Raw genomic sequence first — 16,064 nt, 5'->3', positions numbered from 1 at the left:
CTATCCTGGCCCCTGTCCATTTTCTTCAGACATTGATTTTGTTCTGATAGGGCAAACTAATACTTTATGCTGAGGATTAGCATCATCAGACACCATCTCCATGTAGAGCACTGATCTCCATTTTCCAAATATGGGAAATACATTTGTATTGAAAAGCATTGTTACTGGGTGGTGAATCAGGCCTGGGTTAGCAAACTTTTTCTATAAGAGCTAGGGAGTAAATATTTTGGCTTTGCAGGCCTTGTTGTCACTGCAGTGATTACTGACCTCTGATATGATAGTGCAAAAGCAGTCACAGACAATATATAAATAAATGAATGAGGGTGTTCTCCAATAAACTTTTACTTACAAACACAGAAAAGGCTTCGGTTTAACCCACAGACCATATAGTTTACTGGGGTTAGGCTAAACCACCTCCATTATCACTCCTGGTGGTCTTCATTCACTGAGTACTCATATTTGAAGCAGCCTGTCCAGGTTATCCATTGCTATTTATGTTTCGGGTTTGGTTTTGATTTCTCAGATACCTCTAACCCTCCAAATTGGTCTAAGGCATTCACCAGTATAAGAGGTCACTTGATCTTATAACAGCCTGTTCTCAGTCAACAAAGAGTGAAAGTGCTGTGCATTCTTTTTTACTGCTTTGATGCATGATAATGGCAAATCTCTGGGACTGCTTACTTCCTCTGGTAGCTGGCTTAGAATTTCCAATGCTCCTGAACTTTCTTAGAAGGCAGTGCAGAATATTTGCTCTGAATTAAAAGCTCAATCTAGCATCAAAACTAGTTTCTTTTGCTTCAAACACTAGTACCGGCTGGGTGATGCTTCTTATAATCAAACTTTTCTGTCTGCTTCATAAATACCTGACATAGGAGACCCACTCCATCTCTAATTCCCTGACGCTTTTCTGAACAGCCCTTTACCTACTGTTTCTAATCTTCAGTTTAGATCATTGGTTTGTTAATTTTGTTCATCATTCTCATCTATTATCTTCTATTTCTGAGTGATTCCCAGGAACATATGTTGCTGGAATACGAGGCCCAATGGAGAAAAAGAGCACCCAAACACTGTATTTAAGAGAAAAAGGCTTTTATTCAGCTGGTGGAGCTAATGGCATAGAAGAATTCAAAATGGCCTCGCTCCTAGACTTGATCTTTTTCTTTTTATCTCTAAGTCAAAATGTTCCAACCCATGGGTACCTTTCTTACTGGCTAGATTTAATCAAGTGGGAGAAACCATTCAAGCCCCTTCAGAACTACAGTCCAGGATTTCACAGAAGTGGAAATTTTCAGGTTCCAGGAAGTTAAGTCTATATATTCCTAAGAGCTGAGTTACCATGGAGAGGACCCTGCAGGTGTATCCTGTGGTCTCCTTGAGAAGACCTCTGTTCTCCTAGATGTCACTCTTCCTGTGTATCCTCTGTCATTTATACTATCTAGGAAACTTTTATTCATGCATTTATTTTTGGTTCCTCTTTCTGTTCACTTTGTACCCAGGATACTTATAATAATAATATATAAAATTTTATACTATAAACATATCCAGTAGCCAGATGAAAGCAGAACCGACTTAAATACATAAGTCCAAATCTTGAATGACTCAAATGAGATAATGCAGATAGGTGTATAGAGGGGGAATTACAAAGCCAACTTCCACCCCCCTACCCTCTTCTAATATTTCAAAATCCCTGCAGTTTAGCAATCCTACACAGAAATTACCTATTCACTGCAAAATGAGACTGGCAATATCCTTTGGGCCAATTGGCCCCTGACCCACTCAAGCCAAAATATAAGCTTAGCAGTCATGATTAGCTTTTCTTTTCTTTTTTTTTTTTTATTAAATCATAGCTGTGTACATTGATATGATCATGGGGTATCATTCACTAGCTTCACAGACCATTTACCAAATTTCACATATACCCTTGTAAGATGCACCGCTGGTGTAATCCCACCAATCCCCTTCCCTCTACCCACCTCCCCTCTCCCTCCCCTCTCTTTCCCCCTTCCCCCTATTCTTAGGTTGTAACTGGGTTATAGCTTTCATGTGAAAACCCTAAATTAGTCTCATAGTAGGGCTGAGTACATTGGGTACTTTCTCTTCCATTCTAGAGATACTTTACTAAGAAGAATATGTTCCAGCTCCATCCATGTAAACATCAAAGAGGTAAAGTCTCCATCTTTCTTAAGGCTGCATAATATTCCATGGTGTACATATACCACAATTTATTAATCCATTCGTAGATCGATGGGCACCTGGGCTTCTTCCATGAATTAGCAATTATGAATTGGGCTGCAATAAACATTCTGGTACAAATATCTTTGTTATGACATGATTTTTGGTCTTCTGGGTATATGCCCATAGAGGAATTACAGTATTGAATGGCAGATCTATTTTTAGATCTCTAAGTGTTCTCCATATCTCTTTCCAAAAGGAATGTATTAATTTGCATTCCCACCAGCAGTGCAAAAGTGTTCCCTTTTCTCCACATCCACACCAACATCTCTGGTATTGGGATTTTGTGATACAGGCTAGTCTCACTGGAGTTAGATGGTATCTCAAAGTAGTTTTGATTTCCATTTCTCTGATGATTAAAGATGATGAGCATTTTTTCATATGTCTGAAGGCCGCACGCCTGTCTTCTTCAGAGAAGTTTCTCTTCAAATCCCTTGCCCAGCCTGTGATGGGATCCCTTGTTCTATTCTTGCTAATGCGTTTGAGTTCTCTGTGGATTCTGGTTATTAAACCTTTGTCAGAGACATAACCCGCAAATGTCTTCTCCCATTCTGAGGGCTGTTTGCTTGCTTTACTTACTGTGTTCTTGGCTGTGCAGAAGCTTTTTAGTTTGATCAAGACCCAGTAGTGTATTTTTGAAGCTGCTTCAATTGCCCGGGGGGTCCTCCCCATAAAATAATCGCCCATCCCGATTTCTTCAAGGGTTTTCCCTGCACTCTGCTCTAGTATTTTTATAGTTTCATGTCTTAAGTTTAAATCTTTGATCCAGTGAGAGTCTATCTTAGTTAATGGTGAAAGGTGTGGGTCCAATTTCAGTCTTCTACAGGTTGCCAGCCAGTTCACCAAGCACCATTTGTTAAATAGGGAATCTTTTCCCCACTGAATGTTTTTAATTGGCTTGTCAAAGATTAAATAACGGTAAGTAGCTGGATTCATATCTTGATTCTCTATTCTATTCCAGACATCTACCTCTCTGTTTTTGTGCCAATACCATGCTGTTTTGATCACTATTGATTTGTAGTATAGTCTGAGGTCTGGTAGCATAATTCCTCCTGCTTTGTTTTTATTTCTGAGTAATGTCTTAGCTATTCGAGGTTTTTTCTGATTCCATATAAAATGAAGTATTGTTTTTTCCAGATCTTTAAAGTATGACAGTGGAGCTTTAATAGGGATTGCATTGAAATTATATATTGCTTTGGGTAGTATAGACATTTGAACTATGTTGATTCTTCCCAGCCATGAGCATGGTATGTTTTTCCATTTGTTAATATTTTCAGCTATTTCTTTTCTTAGAGTTTCATAGTTCTCTTTATAGAGATCTTTCACGTCCTCTGTTAGATAAATTCCCAAATATTTCATCTTCTTTGGCACTACTGTGAATGGGATAGAGTCCTTAACTGTTTTTTCAACTTGACTGTTGTTGGTATATATAAATGCTACCAATTTATGAATGTTGATTTTGTAACCTGAGATGCTGCTGTATTCCTTGATCACTTCTAAGAGTTTTGTAATAGAGTCCCTAGTGTTTTCCAGATATACTATCATATCATCCACGAAGAGTGAAAGTTTGATCTCTTCTGACCCTATATGGATACCCTTGATTGCCTTTTCTTCCCTAATTGCAGTGGCTAAAACTTCCATTACAATGTTAAAAAGCAATGGAGACAATGGGCAGCCTTGTCTGGTTCCTGATCTGAGTGGAAATGATTCCAATTTAACTCCATTCAATATGATATTGGCTGTGGGTTTGCTGTAGATGGTCTCTATCAGTTTAAGAAATGTCCCTTCTATACCGATTTTCTTAAGTGTTCTGATCATGAAGGGATGCTGGATATTATCAAAAGCTTTTTCTGCATCGATTGAGAGAATCATATGGTCTTTGTTTTTTAATTTGTTTATGTGCTGAATTACATTTATAGATTTACGTATATTGAACCAGCCTTGAGATCCTGGGATAAAACCGACTTGGTCATGATGTATAATTTGTTTGATGTGTTGCTGGATTCTGTTTGTTAGGATCTTGTTGAATATTTTTGCATCTATATTCAATAGTGATATCAGTCTATAATTTTCTTTTCTTGTTGGGTCTTTCCCTGGTTTGGGGATTAGGGTGATGTTTGCTTCATAGAACGTGTTGGGTAGTCTTCCTTCTTTTTCTACCTTTTGGAACAGGTTAAGTAATATAGGTAATAATTCCTCTTTAAAGGTTTGGTAGAATTCAGACGTGAAACCATCTGGTCCTGGGCTTTTCTTTTTAGGGAGGTTTTGTATGGTTGATTCTATTTCCAAACTTGAAATGGGCCTGTTCAACATTTCCACTTGATTCTGGCTAAGTCTTGGAAGGTGACATGCTTCCAAGTATTGGTCAATTTCCTTCAGATTTTCATATTTCTGAGAATAAAGTTTCTTGTAATATTCATTAAGAATTTTTTGGATTTCTGAGGAGTCTGTTGTTATTTCGTCTTTGTTGTTTCTGATTGATGAGATTAGAGATTTTACTCTTTTTCTCCTGATTAGGTTGGCCAAAGGTTTATCTATTTTACTGACCTTTTTGAAAAACCAGCTTTTTGATTTATTGATCTGTTGTATTATTCTTTTGTTTTCAATTCCATTAAATTCTGCTCTAATTTTGGTTATTTCTTTTCTTGTACTGGGTTTGGGGTTGGAATATTCTTCTTTTTCCAGTTGCTTGAGATGTCCCATTAAGTTGTCAACTTCCTCTCTTTCGTTCTCTTGAGGAAGGCTTGCAGTGCTATAAATTTCCCTCTTAGAACTGCCTTTGCGGTGTCCCAGAGGGTCTGATAGTTCGTGTCTTCATTGTTGTTTTTTTCCAAAAAATTGGCAATTTCTTTCTTAATCTCATCTCTGACCCAGCTATCATTCAGCATAAGGTTATTTAACTTCCATGTTTTTGTATGAGTATGCAGATTCCTGTTGTTACTCAGCTCAAGTTTTATTCCATGGAGGTCTGAGAAGATGCATGGAATAATTTCTATTCCTTTAAATTTACTGAGGTTAGACTTGTGACCTAAGATGTGATCGATTTTGGAGTAAGTTCCATGGGCTGATGAGAAGTATGTGTATTCAGTTTTGTTGGGATGAAATGTTCTGTAGATGTCTGCTAAATCCAAAAGTTGGATGGTTAGGTTTAAATCTAAGATTTCTTTGCTCAGCTTCTTGTTGGAGGATCGATCCAACACTGCCAAAGGAGTGTTGAAATCTCCAACGATTATGGAGCTGGAGAAAATCAAGTTGCGCATGTCTGTTAGAGTTTCTCTTATAAATTGAGGTGCATTCTGGTTGGGTGCATAGATATTAATAATTGAGATCTCATCATAGTGAATATTACCCTTAACAAATATGAAGTGACCATTCTTGTCCTTCCTTACTTTTGTTGGTTTAAAGCCTATTGTTTCTGCAAATAAAATTGCAACACCTGCTTTTTTCTGATTACCATTTGCCTGAAATATGGACGACCATCCTTTCACCCTGTGTCTGTATTTGTCTTTTAGGTTAAGATGTGACTCTTGTATGCAACAGATATCTGGCCTGAGTTTTTGTATCCAGTCAGCTAACCTATGCCTCTTTAGAGGACAGTTTAAGCCGTTCACATTAATGGAGAATATTGATAAGTCTGGTGAAGTTTTGGGTATCGAGTTTTTCAAAAGTCCAGTGGGTATTTTTAATCCTTTCGCCAGTGTGGAAATTGGAGTTTGATCCGAAGTTTCTGAGTGAGTTTACTTTTGTGGTATAGGATTGGGTTGGTCATTATGGAGGATAGGTCTGAGAATACCCTGAAGAGCTGGTTTGGTTATGGCAAATTACTTGAACATATGAATGTTATTAAAGTATTTAATTTCTCCATCATAAATGAAACTCAGTTTAGCTGGATACAAGATGCGGGGTTGAAAGTTATTTTGCTTTAGGAGATTAAAAGTCGGTGACCACCCTCTTCTGGCTTGAAAAGTTTCAGCAGAGAGATCTGCAGTCATTCTAATATTCTTGCCTTTAAAGGTAATGGTTTTCTTTCTCCTGGCAGCTTTGAGGATTTTCTCCTTCATATTAACTTTAGTGAAGTTAATTATGATATGCCTGGGGGATGTCTTATTGGGGTTGAGTCGTGCTGGGATTCTGAAGCTGTCCGCTGTCTGAATTTCAGAATCTCTAGGCATGTCTGGAAAATTCTCTTTCATAATTTCATGCAGAAGGGCCTGTGTGCCCAGCGAGGCCACTTCATCTGTTTCTGGAACTCCAATGATTCGGATATTCGCCTTCTTCGAATTATCCCAGAGCTCTCTGAGTTAGTGATCTGTTTTTGCTCTCCATTTCTCTTCCTCTTTGATAGTTTGGGAGCGTTCAAAGGCTTTATCTTCGATGTCAGAAATCCTTTCTTCTGCTTGCTCCATTCTGTTACTGAGGGATTCTACTGTATTTTTCATATCTTTGAGGGCTGCAAATTCTTGCTTCAGTGTGTCTAAGTCTTTGGTGGTTTTGTCTTTAAATTCGTTAAATTCTTGAGACAACTTTTGAATTTCTCCTCGAATTCCTAATTCCACTTTGTTAATCTTGTCTGCAATCCAAATTCTGAATTCAATTTCTGACATATCAGCCAGTTGTTTATGAATGGGATCTTCAATTGCATCTGCCATATCTTTCCTTGGGGGGGGGGGTTTGATCTATTCTGGTTATTCATGTTACCAGAGTTTTTTCCACTGATTCTGCCCCATGGTTGTTTTACTCCCTCTGATTTTTTCCCCTGGGGCTTTGTCAAGGGCCTGTACAGTGTTGTGGCCTGAGAAACTGGGGCCCTGTCTGGTGTGGTGGGGCTAAATGGTTCTGCCTTGTTTTCAGCTGGTTTCTGTTTCACCCTAGTGAAACAGATACTTTGGATTGAAGTCTCAGCTGTGGAGAAATATCAGCAATTAAGTCACCCTGCCCCCCACCGGCAAACAATTGGAAAAGAGAAATCAAACCTTCCTACAACCGTGCACCTAGGGCACCACCTGATTTGTCCTCAAGTGATTGGTTCAGTTCTAAAATGTCCAAATGAATTGTCTCAGTCTGCACCTGTCTCGGGTGAAAGAGTTTAAGAGGTCTCAGGGAACTAGATCACAGTGGTCTGGTGACTACTCTGGTGTGGCTTGCTCCAGTGCTGCGTGGAGTCAGGAGAAGCCACCCAGCCTATAAATCAGTCTGGGAAGGTTGCTGCCTCCTTCCCCACCTTGCACCACTTCACACCCAGTCACTGATAGCCCTGCAGTTCGCTGACCCAGTTTCCTGTAGTGAATCGGTACTCCAGGAGTTTGTACCTGCCTGAATCACAAGGAAGTCTGCCAGGCCACTGCGCTCTGCCTCTCTCCAGCAGGAGGAGGTGAGGCCTGACAATCTCGGGCACTAGATGAAGGTTGAGGGGTTTTCACTCAGGTCCAGTCTCACCCCTGATTAATGTTACTGACAGAACAGAACAGAACAACTCTGCGTTTCCCCTGCAGAAGAGAAGCTGAATTGAGTTCCAAATCAGCTTGTCTTTGCTGTTGTATTGTCTATAGGCTGACGATCCCCTGAGGGCCAGGTGCGTCTTAGGTTTAGTAAAGTGGACCTCTGGGTCAGCCCCGCCCTGGGAGTTTCCCTGGTTTGCAAGTTTATGTTGCGTCAGGCAAACTCAGAGTCTCTGGTTGCCCAGGGAGACAGGGGGTGTGGCCTCAGAAAATTCTGTAGTGAGCCGTATTGCTAGCGAAAGAGGGCTGCTGCCTTATGGCTCAGGCAACCGTTGCTCTGGTGTAGCTCCCCTCTGGCCAATCGTCCTCTCTCCGCTCTGTACCCTAGAGTCAGCACCGACAGGCTGCAGCCCAGCACTGTCTACACCCCTCGAGCGATCGCCCAAGAGTCTGGACCCCTGGGGGACAGGCCTCCAGCCCTTGGAGCGAGAGCAGAGGGGAGCGTGGGGAGTGCTGGAAGCCTGGGGTTGCGAGCAGAGAACACACACAGCTTTACACAGTTTTATGCCTGGCCGTATTATCACCAAAAGACGGCTGTCACACTGTGCCTCAGGGAACTGCCATTCCGGTGCAGTCCCCTCTCCACCGACCGACCGGGACTGGCTTCCAGACCCCAGTGTGAGCGAAGGAGAGCGCTGGGAGCTCAGAATTCCAGGTAGAGACCATATACAGTTTTATGCCTGGCAGGAGGACACCGTGGCACCCCAGTAGGGGAGGTAGGTCCAGTTTTTAGAGGGTCTCTCCCGTGGAGTGTAGTGGGAGGACCTTTGAACTCTGCCCGGTTATTTGTGGGGCACTCTGAGCTGTTCTCATGGGGGAGGGGACTCCCGTCCGCTTGGTGATGGATTTTGTACCTTTTGTTTGTATCCTTGTGGTGGCAGCTCGCCTCAGCGGGGTTGACGTGCGTTCTACAACCTTCTCTCTTAGTGCAGCTCAAATCCACCAGGTTACTTGCTGAATTTTTGTCCTTTAACTCTCCTTCTGAATGGGAGCCTCTGTGGAAAGCTGGCTTCAGTCAGCTATCTTGTCTCTTCCCCCCTCATGATTAGCTTTTAAAATGTCCTGGCTAATAGGAAAAATAGTTAGGATCAGCAAAATTCTCCCTGGGAACTGAACCAGAAATATGCCTAGAGGATCACTCAGTTAGCGGTGGGGTCAGAGCAGATGGTCACTCAAATAAAACAGAATTGTTAAATTATATTAATGCAGCACTGCTGTATGGTGGCCCTGCATGCACTCTGTCCCAGTAGGATGAAGGCCCATTAATCCTACTCCTGCTGGGGTGCATGAGGCTTCCTCCACACTCAACAGTTACCTGGTCAGCTGCCCTGGGGCTGTCCTGCCTGCTGGACTCAGGGAGATGGGGAGAGATGAGAAGGGCTCCAGTGTGCCCCAATCCCAAGCCAGAGGTGCCCTGAGCTGAATGAGAGACAGAAGGTGAAACAGGGCAGACACGGGGAGCTGCACATCCCCCCATCCCTCCTGTACCCCGAATATGGCAGCTAGGGTGATGCTTCCCTGTTCTGTCTGTCCCGCCCTTTCTGGCAGAGGGACCCACTCTACATTGGGTCCCCCAATGTGTTGCACTCCACTGTCACCAGCCTTTGCCTGGATGTACTATGGCTATTGTTTGAACATCTGTTTACTCTAGGACCTGGTGGCATCCCTGATGGCCCTGAGTTGGAGGAAGCAGAAGGAAAAGAAAGCTGGGTTTTCAGGGCCTCGATTGGGAATCAGGGTCAGTGGGGAGAGGCTGTGTCTGTCCAAGGCTGCTTGGAGGTAGGGAGTGCCACTTACTTCTTGATACCGGGACAGAGAGGCCCCTGAGGAAAAAGAATGGCTGGTCTGAGCTCCTGACCAGTGGGCCTCTTGGCTGGGGCACAGTGAAGACTACCCCAGTGTTTTCACTACTGCAGGGGGTGGAGCAGGTGGTCAGCCAGGCTATGCCAAGAGTGGCTGCCCTCACTTGCCTTTGTCTAGGGTCCACTGCATCACAGAGGACACCTTTATCAGGATGCTGTGTTCCCACAGAGGACGACAAGCACCTTGAGCAGCAGCGCAATGGAACATTCATATGCCAGGAAAGGCTGCCTGCCTGGTCAGGGTCATCAATGGGGATCCACCAGCTTGACCTGCTGCAGCACAGGGCAGCCCTCACTCCTCCCAGCTCCAGGTCTACTTCCCTGCGGTGTCCCAGTGACCAGCATGGCATGTGACACTGACTCAGGGTCCAGTAAGGGTGTGCGAAAGGTGCAAGTGACCCAGGGAATGAGTGACATAGACTGAAGAGGCCCATCTCTGGGATGGGCTCTCAGAAGCCTGGAATGTTGCTAACCTGTTGGTAGAACTCTATAACAGACACACTGGAGTAATCCCTGCCCCAAATGGACCAAAGCTACACTGCCTCCTCTTGGTAAGGAATCTAGCTGACTCACACGGTGGTTTGAAGTTCTGGGGACCTGGGCCACCAGCCATAGGGACCACAGGAGGATGGCCAGGTGGTGGCCTCCCAGGCCCTTATTTTCATGTGTCCATGCTCAAGTAATCCTAGAAGGGAAGACAGGGCCCTTCTGCCCCTGAGCTCTTAAGTCCTAGGAGGAGCATAAAACCCTCAGACTTGAGCTCATGCAGCCTCCACATGGGATCACGCTGTGATACAGAAGGCCTGCCAGGAAGGCTGGGGGACTATGTTGAGGCTGGCTGCCACCTTCCACCCTTAGGCAATGTCCAACAAGAACATTGGACATCCACGTGCAGGGTGGCAAACACCGAAGTTGCATCTTCCTACCACGCAGACATGCTTCTTGTAGCAGCGTATGCAAAGCAGCCCCTGCCCCTCTGCTCCAAGGGCCACATAAGTTCCAGGTGTGACAGCAGTAGCCAGAAAGCCGCTATCCTGAGGGATATCAGGCCCATCTTTGTGTGTGGGGGGAAAGGCCAGGCCCTGCTGAGGCACTACATATGTCGCTCTCAGGGTGTCACCTAGCCTCACATTGCTACACAAAGGAGAGTGGACCTCGGAGACATGGAGGGTCACACTCCCCACCCCGTCCAGAGTCACGCAGCCTGAAGAGAAAGTTCAGGGATGGTCGCACGCCACACCCATGACTGCCAGGACAGGAAGGGTGATCTCAAAGAGCCTCTGAGGAAGGCCTCCAGCCAGCTGCCACCCCCTCTTCCACACAGGATCGGATCTGGCTGATGGAATATTGTGGCTACATATGTCCATCTATGTGCTGGAAGAGCTGGTGCAAATGTGCGCAGGGGCTGCCTGTTTCTGCAGGAGCCAGGCAGGGTTACCCGGAACTCCAATGTTCAGGGTTGTACAGCAGATCAGGAACTGATGTGGGCTTCCACATCTGCATAGCCCTGGCTCTCTGCAATGCGCAATTCCATCTGAGGCCCTCAGGTGAAAGCCAGCAGGAGTCAACGCAGCTCCTGTGCTCAGGCTGAGGTCGCCACTGCTCCTGATGCACATGCCACAGCGCTGCCTTCCACAGTGGGTGCCGCCTGGAAAAGGTCAGACCCTGCTTAGAGAAAGGAGGGAAGAGAGAGAACGAAGGAAGAAGGAAGGAGGAGGCCTGAAGGGGCTGGGGCCGGGGCGGGGCCGCTGCTGACTGGCAGTCGCCACCAAGCCGGTGCTCAGCTCTGGCGGCCATGCCTGTCAGTGAGGAGGCGGAGGCACAGTGGGTACTGGACCTCGGTCGCCGCCTGAGCAGCGCAGCTGCGCTTTGGCCTGCGCCCTCCTCCCTCTCGCCACACCGGCCATAATCGTGCAGACTCCTCCCTGGTTGGATGTGCCAGAAGGTCCTTAAGAACGGATGTCACCTCAGCAGGAGGCTCCAGGGGAGCAGCGCAGGAGGCACTGCGTGGAGAAGATGAAGACCTGGAGCCGCGCTCTGGTCCTCCATCCCACCGCCTCCACTCCCGCCCGGCCCTCCAGGGGTCTCCCAGGTCGCGCCCAGCGGCCGCCCGTTATTTAAAGGTCCCGCCGCAGCCCCGTGCGCGGTACGTTCCCCGCACTCTCATGTGCCGACTACTGGCCACGCCACGGTTTCCACAACCCCTCCCAGTGTTTCCCCGAGTGACTGCGATCCTTTCCGTGCAGAGTTCAGCGAGTTGGAGAGAGGTTTATTTTTTCAGGAAAAGACCCTCCAGGCTCCATGAGTCCTCAGGTCTGCAATTGGGTTCCTCCCTTGGGGAGAAGCCCAGGCCTCGGGTGGGAGGTGGGGGTGAGAGAGCCCTTCCCTTGTCCAGCCGTGTGCTCAGCCCTTAGTCCCCGGGGTGACCTGTGCGCCACTGCGCCTTCACGGGAGCCAGCCTGGAGATGCCACTGCCAGGGATCCCCCAGGTGACCTGTCCACCTCTGACCCTTGGACGGGGCCAGCTCAGATACCAGGGCCTGCAGCAATCCCTAAGGTGACCTGTTTGTCACTGACCCCTGGCAGGGCCAACTTGGAAATGCTGGCACTGGCAGGGGCCCCAGAAGTGACCTGTGGGCTACTGCCCCTCAAGGCAGTCATCTTGGAGCTACCAGGACCGGTGGCATGTACCGCAGGGCGGCAGCCAGTGCTGATGAAGGTGGGCAGCTTGCTGAGGGCTCCTGGCTCAGCCCCTCGCCTGCATAGGCAGCTGCTCTGGGGGAATTTGGGGTGGGGGGTTCCCGCACCCACCGCAGAGGTCTGGGCTTGACTTTGCCTCTGGGAGGTGGTGGTCAGAGTGGGAAGGGTGGTGTGTGATGCTGACCCTGGTCACTGGGGACATGGTGGTTTGGCCTGGCCTAGACCCAGGCCCACAGGTCAGTGGGCTATGAGGAGGGTGGAGAGGACTGAGGCAGGGGTCCCTAGCCTTGCTTCTCCTTGGCCCTGGTGACTTCCATGGCTGGAGAGGGGTATTGGCCAGTGTCGGTTTTGGGGCTGTGTGTGTTTCCTGCGAGAGCTTGGTGGTGGTGGTGGAAACAGGCGATGATTTATAGGGTCTCTCTAGACAAACACAGCCACTAAGTTGTGGGAGGGCTCCAATGGGGGCCAGAACTCCTTGGAAGGGTGCCTACCAGGTGTACCTGGGACCAGAGCCTTTCAGCTCAGAGAGGACTTGGTGTTGATGTTTCTGGCCATGTCCTCGGCTCCCCATCCCCCAACACAAGTCACTCTGATATTTGGCTCTGTTTTCGCTATGGCAGTGGTGCCCTTCCAGTCCCTCTGGGAACAAGTGGCCGATGGAGGGATCATCTAGCTCTTCCTTAAGACCCATGCCAAGGTCATGGGGACTTAGGGGTTGCACAGCCTTCCTACTTGTCCTGATTTTACTGCTTTTCTAAATCTTCTCTCCAGGGTCTTAGGTGGGCCAGAGGGCCATTGAAGAGGGGTGAGAGCCTTGCACCAGGGTTAGAAGTGTCTGAGCTTCCCAGGACCTTGGCTGTGTGGCAGAGCCATCTAGGGGTGTTCATGAACCTGATGTGTATGGGCTGTCGGGCCAGCTCATACTCTGATGTACTGAGGCCGCAGTTTGTCCTCATTGCTTTTCCGTTTCAGAGATGGAGGGACTGTGTGTGTGTGTGTGAGAAATCAAGTCTTCCCAACTGCCTCCTTTCGTGGTCAACTCAGTCCATTCCTCGGGGTTGAGACTCCCATGTGGGGAGCTGCCACTGTATTTCACTGCGGTCACACCAGCCTAACATGTCAGATTCCTGAGGGTGATGTTCCTAAAAGGTGTGGGCGATGGAAACAGTGATACGGGCTTACAGGCTGTAAGATATAAACTGGGTTATTGAATCACTGAACTGGAGAGGGATTAGAGTCTTCTGGCAATGTAATGGCACCTGTGGGCTGTTTCTGTAGAGAGGCACCAAATACACATTATGGCAAAAAAAAAAAAAAAAAAAAACAAGTAAATTGACCTTAACCTGATTCATAGATAACAACTCCTGAATGAGTTGTTTGATATTCTCCATTTAAATCTGGAGAAGAGGCAAATGCTGCCTCTTCTTTATTAATGTTTTCTCTAATTATTTCAGTCATCCTGAGGAGATTTGGGCATATATGGGAGCCAAAATATTAATGACAGGAACAGCACCACTGAGGCCAGAGTAGGGGTGACAACAATATTTTGGGAGATATCCTGAGGGCTCGGAGATTTTTTGAGATAAGAATTGTGCTAAAGAAGTCCACCCCTTTCCAGCTGCATGATTTCTCTTCAAATCCTATCGCTAGGTTTTATTTTCCTAGCTACGAAGCAGTTCTTTATAAATCATGAAATGGGATACTGATACTGAGCCAGCGACTTAGTTTTCTGTAGTTGCTATGGGAGCAACAGGCAGTTGTCATTCATGGCTGGCCTAGCCTCCAAGACAGTGGGTGAAACCTCTGGCCAGGACAGGGTGAGAGGGGGTGGCAGGGAGAATGGCTTTGGTGACACAGCCTGAACTCTGCTCATGGCTGCTTGTGACTCTATTGTTAATTTTACTCATGTATCTCTAGCGGCTGTTTTTAGAGGTGTTAAATACATAAGATCAAATTTAGGGCATAATTATCTGGATAATTCAAGTTGAATAAAACCTCATTTACCACACGTTTTTGGTCAGTTGAAGCAGGGTGGCTGAATTATATTTATAGCCCACCTAGAAAAATTAAGAAAAAAACACTATCATTTTAAATACACATAAAAAGAAAATCTATCTGGAAGGAGGGATTCCCAAATGTGTAAACATTAAAATTGAAAACAAAATTTAGAGGTTAATTTCATATTTTTTTTTTTTACAGTTTTTTGGCCAGGGCTGGGTTTGAACCCGCCACCTCCACCATATGGAGCCGGCACCCTACTCCTTTGAGTCACAGGCACCGCCCGAGGTTAATTCCATTTTTATGTGAGCACTAGTCTGTGCCTTTGCTTTAACTGTTTTTTTTTTTTTTTTCTCCCCTATATTAATCTTTTCTTGAAGACTGGCTTGGGACCTGTCCTGTCTGTGAAATAAAATAGTATCTAGTGGCGTGACACTTTGGGGTTAAATAAGAGTATCTATATCCAGTCTTCAGCAGAGGGCTGGGCACAAAATAGCAATAGTGTTTTCCCCTTATACTGTGATTAACCTTTAATTGTTTTATTCCCTGACTATAAAAAAAGAAGCTTGCTGCCTATACCACTTATTTATACATACTATTTTAGCTTTTTAAACTTTTCTATTTTAGATGTTAAGTTTTACATGCATAATGGAACTGTAGGCTCCTTGGTATACAAAAATGGGCAACACAAAACTCATTGAATTATATTAAATATCGACATTTACTTTCTTTACAAAGCACATGGCTTTCATTTATTTATTTTGTACTCAACAGAAAACGAAAATGTTAGTAAGAAGAGAGAGGAGTGTTCTGTCTCTTCTCCTGAACAAAATCCTTCAACAACAGCCCAGTATTGGCAGGTAGGTGCAAGGCTTTGTACTACACATGTGGTGTGTGCTTGAAACTTAGTATTACATGATGAGTTGTTCAGATCACAGTTTTTAATGTGGTTGTTTGTTTTTTTGTTTTTGTTGTTGCCCAGTAGCACCAGCATTCTCTGTTGGAAGAGAAATGGAAAATAATGATGGAAATTTAATAATGGAAAATTTGACTTCTGTCCTGAGCTTATTTAAAAAGACCCTTGTTGTGGGAATAATAAAGCCTTTTAGATCTGGTGTGTATGCTCAGTTGGGTTAAAATTGATTCAAAAGTGAATTTCACATCATATAGTACAAAAATGTGCAGGTTCCACATTTTACCAAGGTTTATTTGTAGAAACAATTGAACATCAGGATAATGAAAACTAAATATTTTGTTATGCAGAAAATATTACTTATCTTTTTTGAGACAGAGTCTCACAGTGTTTCCCAAGGCTAGAGTGTTATGGCATCAGCCTAGCTCACAGCAATTTCAAACCCTTGGAGTCAAGTGATCTTCCTGCCTCAGTATCCCAAGTAGCTGGAGCTACAGGCGTCTGCCACCACACCTGGCTAATTTTTCTATTTTTAGTAGAGACAGGCTCTCTACAGCATGGTGGCTCATGGCTGTAATCATAGCATTTGGGGAGCTTAAGACAGAAGGATCGCTTGAGGTCAGGGGTCCAAGAACAGCCCAGGTAATATAGTGAGACCTTGTCTCCATAAACAGACAAACAAACAACAACAAAAATAATAACAATAAAATAAAAAGGAAGAAAAGAAGAACACCCTCAATGTTAAGCTAGTTCTTTGTTTGTTTCAAACAATAGTAGGGCAATAGTCACAGATTGAAATGCTTTCAGGACCCTGAGAGATGCAGAGGACAGAGTAAAAAGTGACAGAGAGAGAATGTGATG

General features: G+C 45.4%; 1 long non-coding RNA gene across 1 annotated transcript; it reads left to right on the top strand.

Moving 5' to 3' along the window:
* The first annotated feature begins 11,228 nt into the window (after positions 1–11,228).
* Positions 11,229–15,364, top strand: LOC128588911 (uncharacterized). The gene is made up of 3 exons (XR_008380819.1): positions 11,229–11,738; positions 15,065–15,150; positions 15,276–15,364. It is a non-coding gene; the product is annotated as an uncharacterized LOC128588911 (long non-coding RNA).
* Positions 15,365–16,064: the final 700 nt, after the last annotated feature.

This window comes from Nycticebus coucang, chromosome 6, assembly GCF_027406575.1.
Source record: "Nycticebus coucang isolate mNycCou1 chromosome 6, mNycCou1.pri, whole genome shotgun sequence".
NCBI lineage: Eukaryota > Metazoa > Chordata > Mammalia > Primates > Lorisidae > Nycticebus > Nycticebus coucang.
Note: the sequence above shows the minus strand (reverse complement) of the source record. Positions and strands in the feature narration are given on the sequence as shown.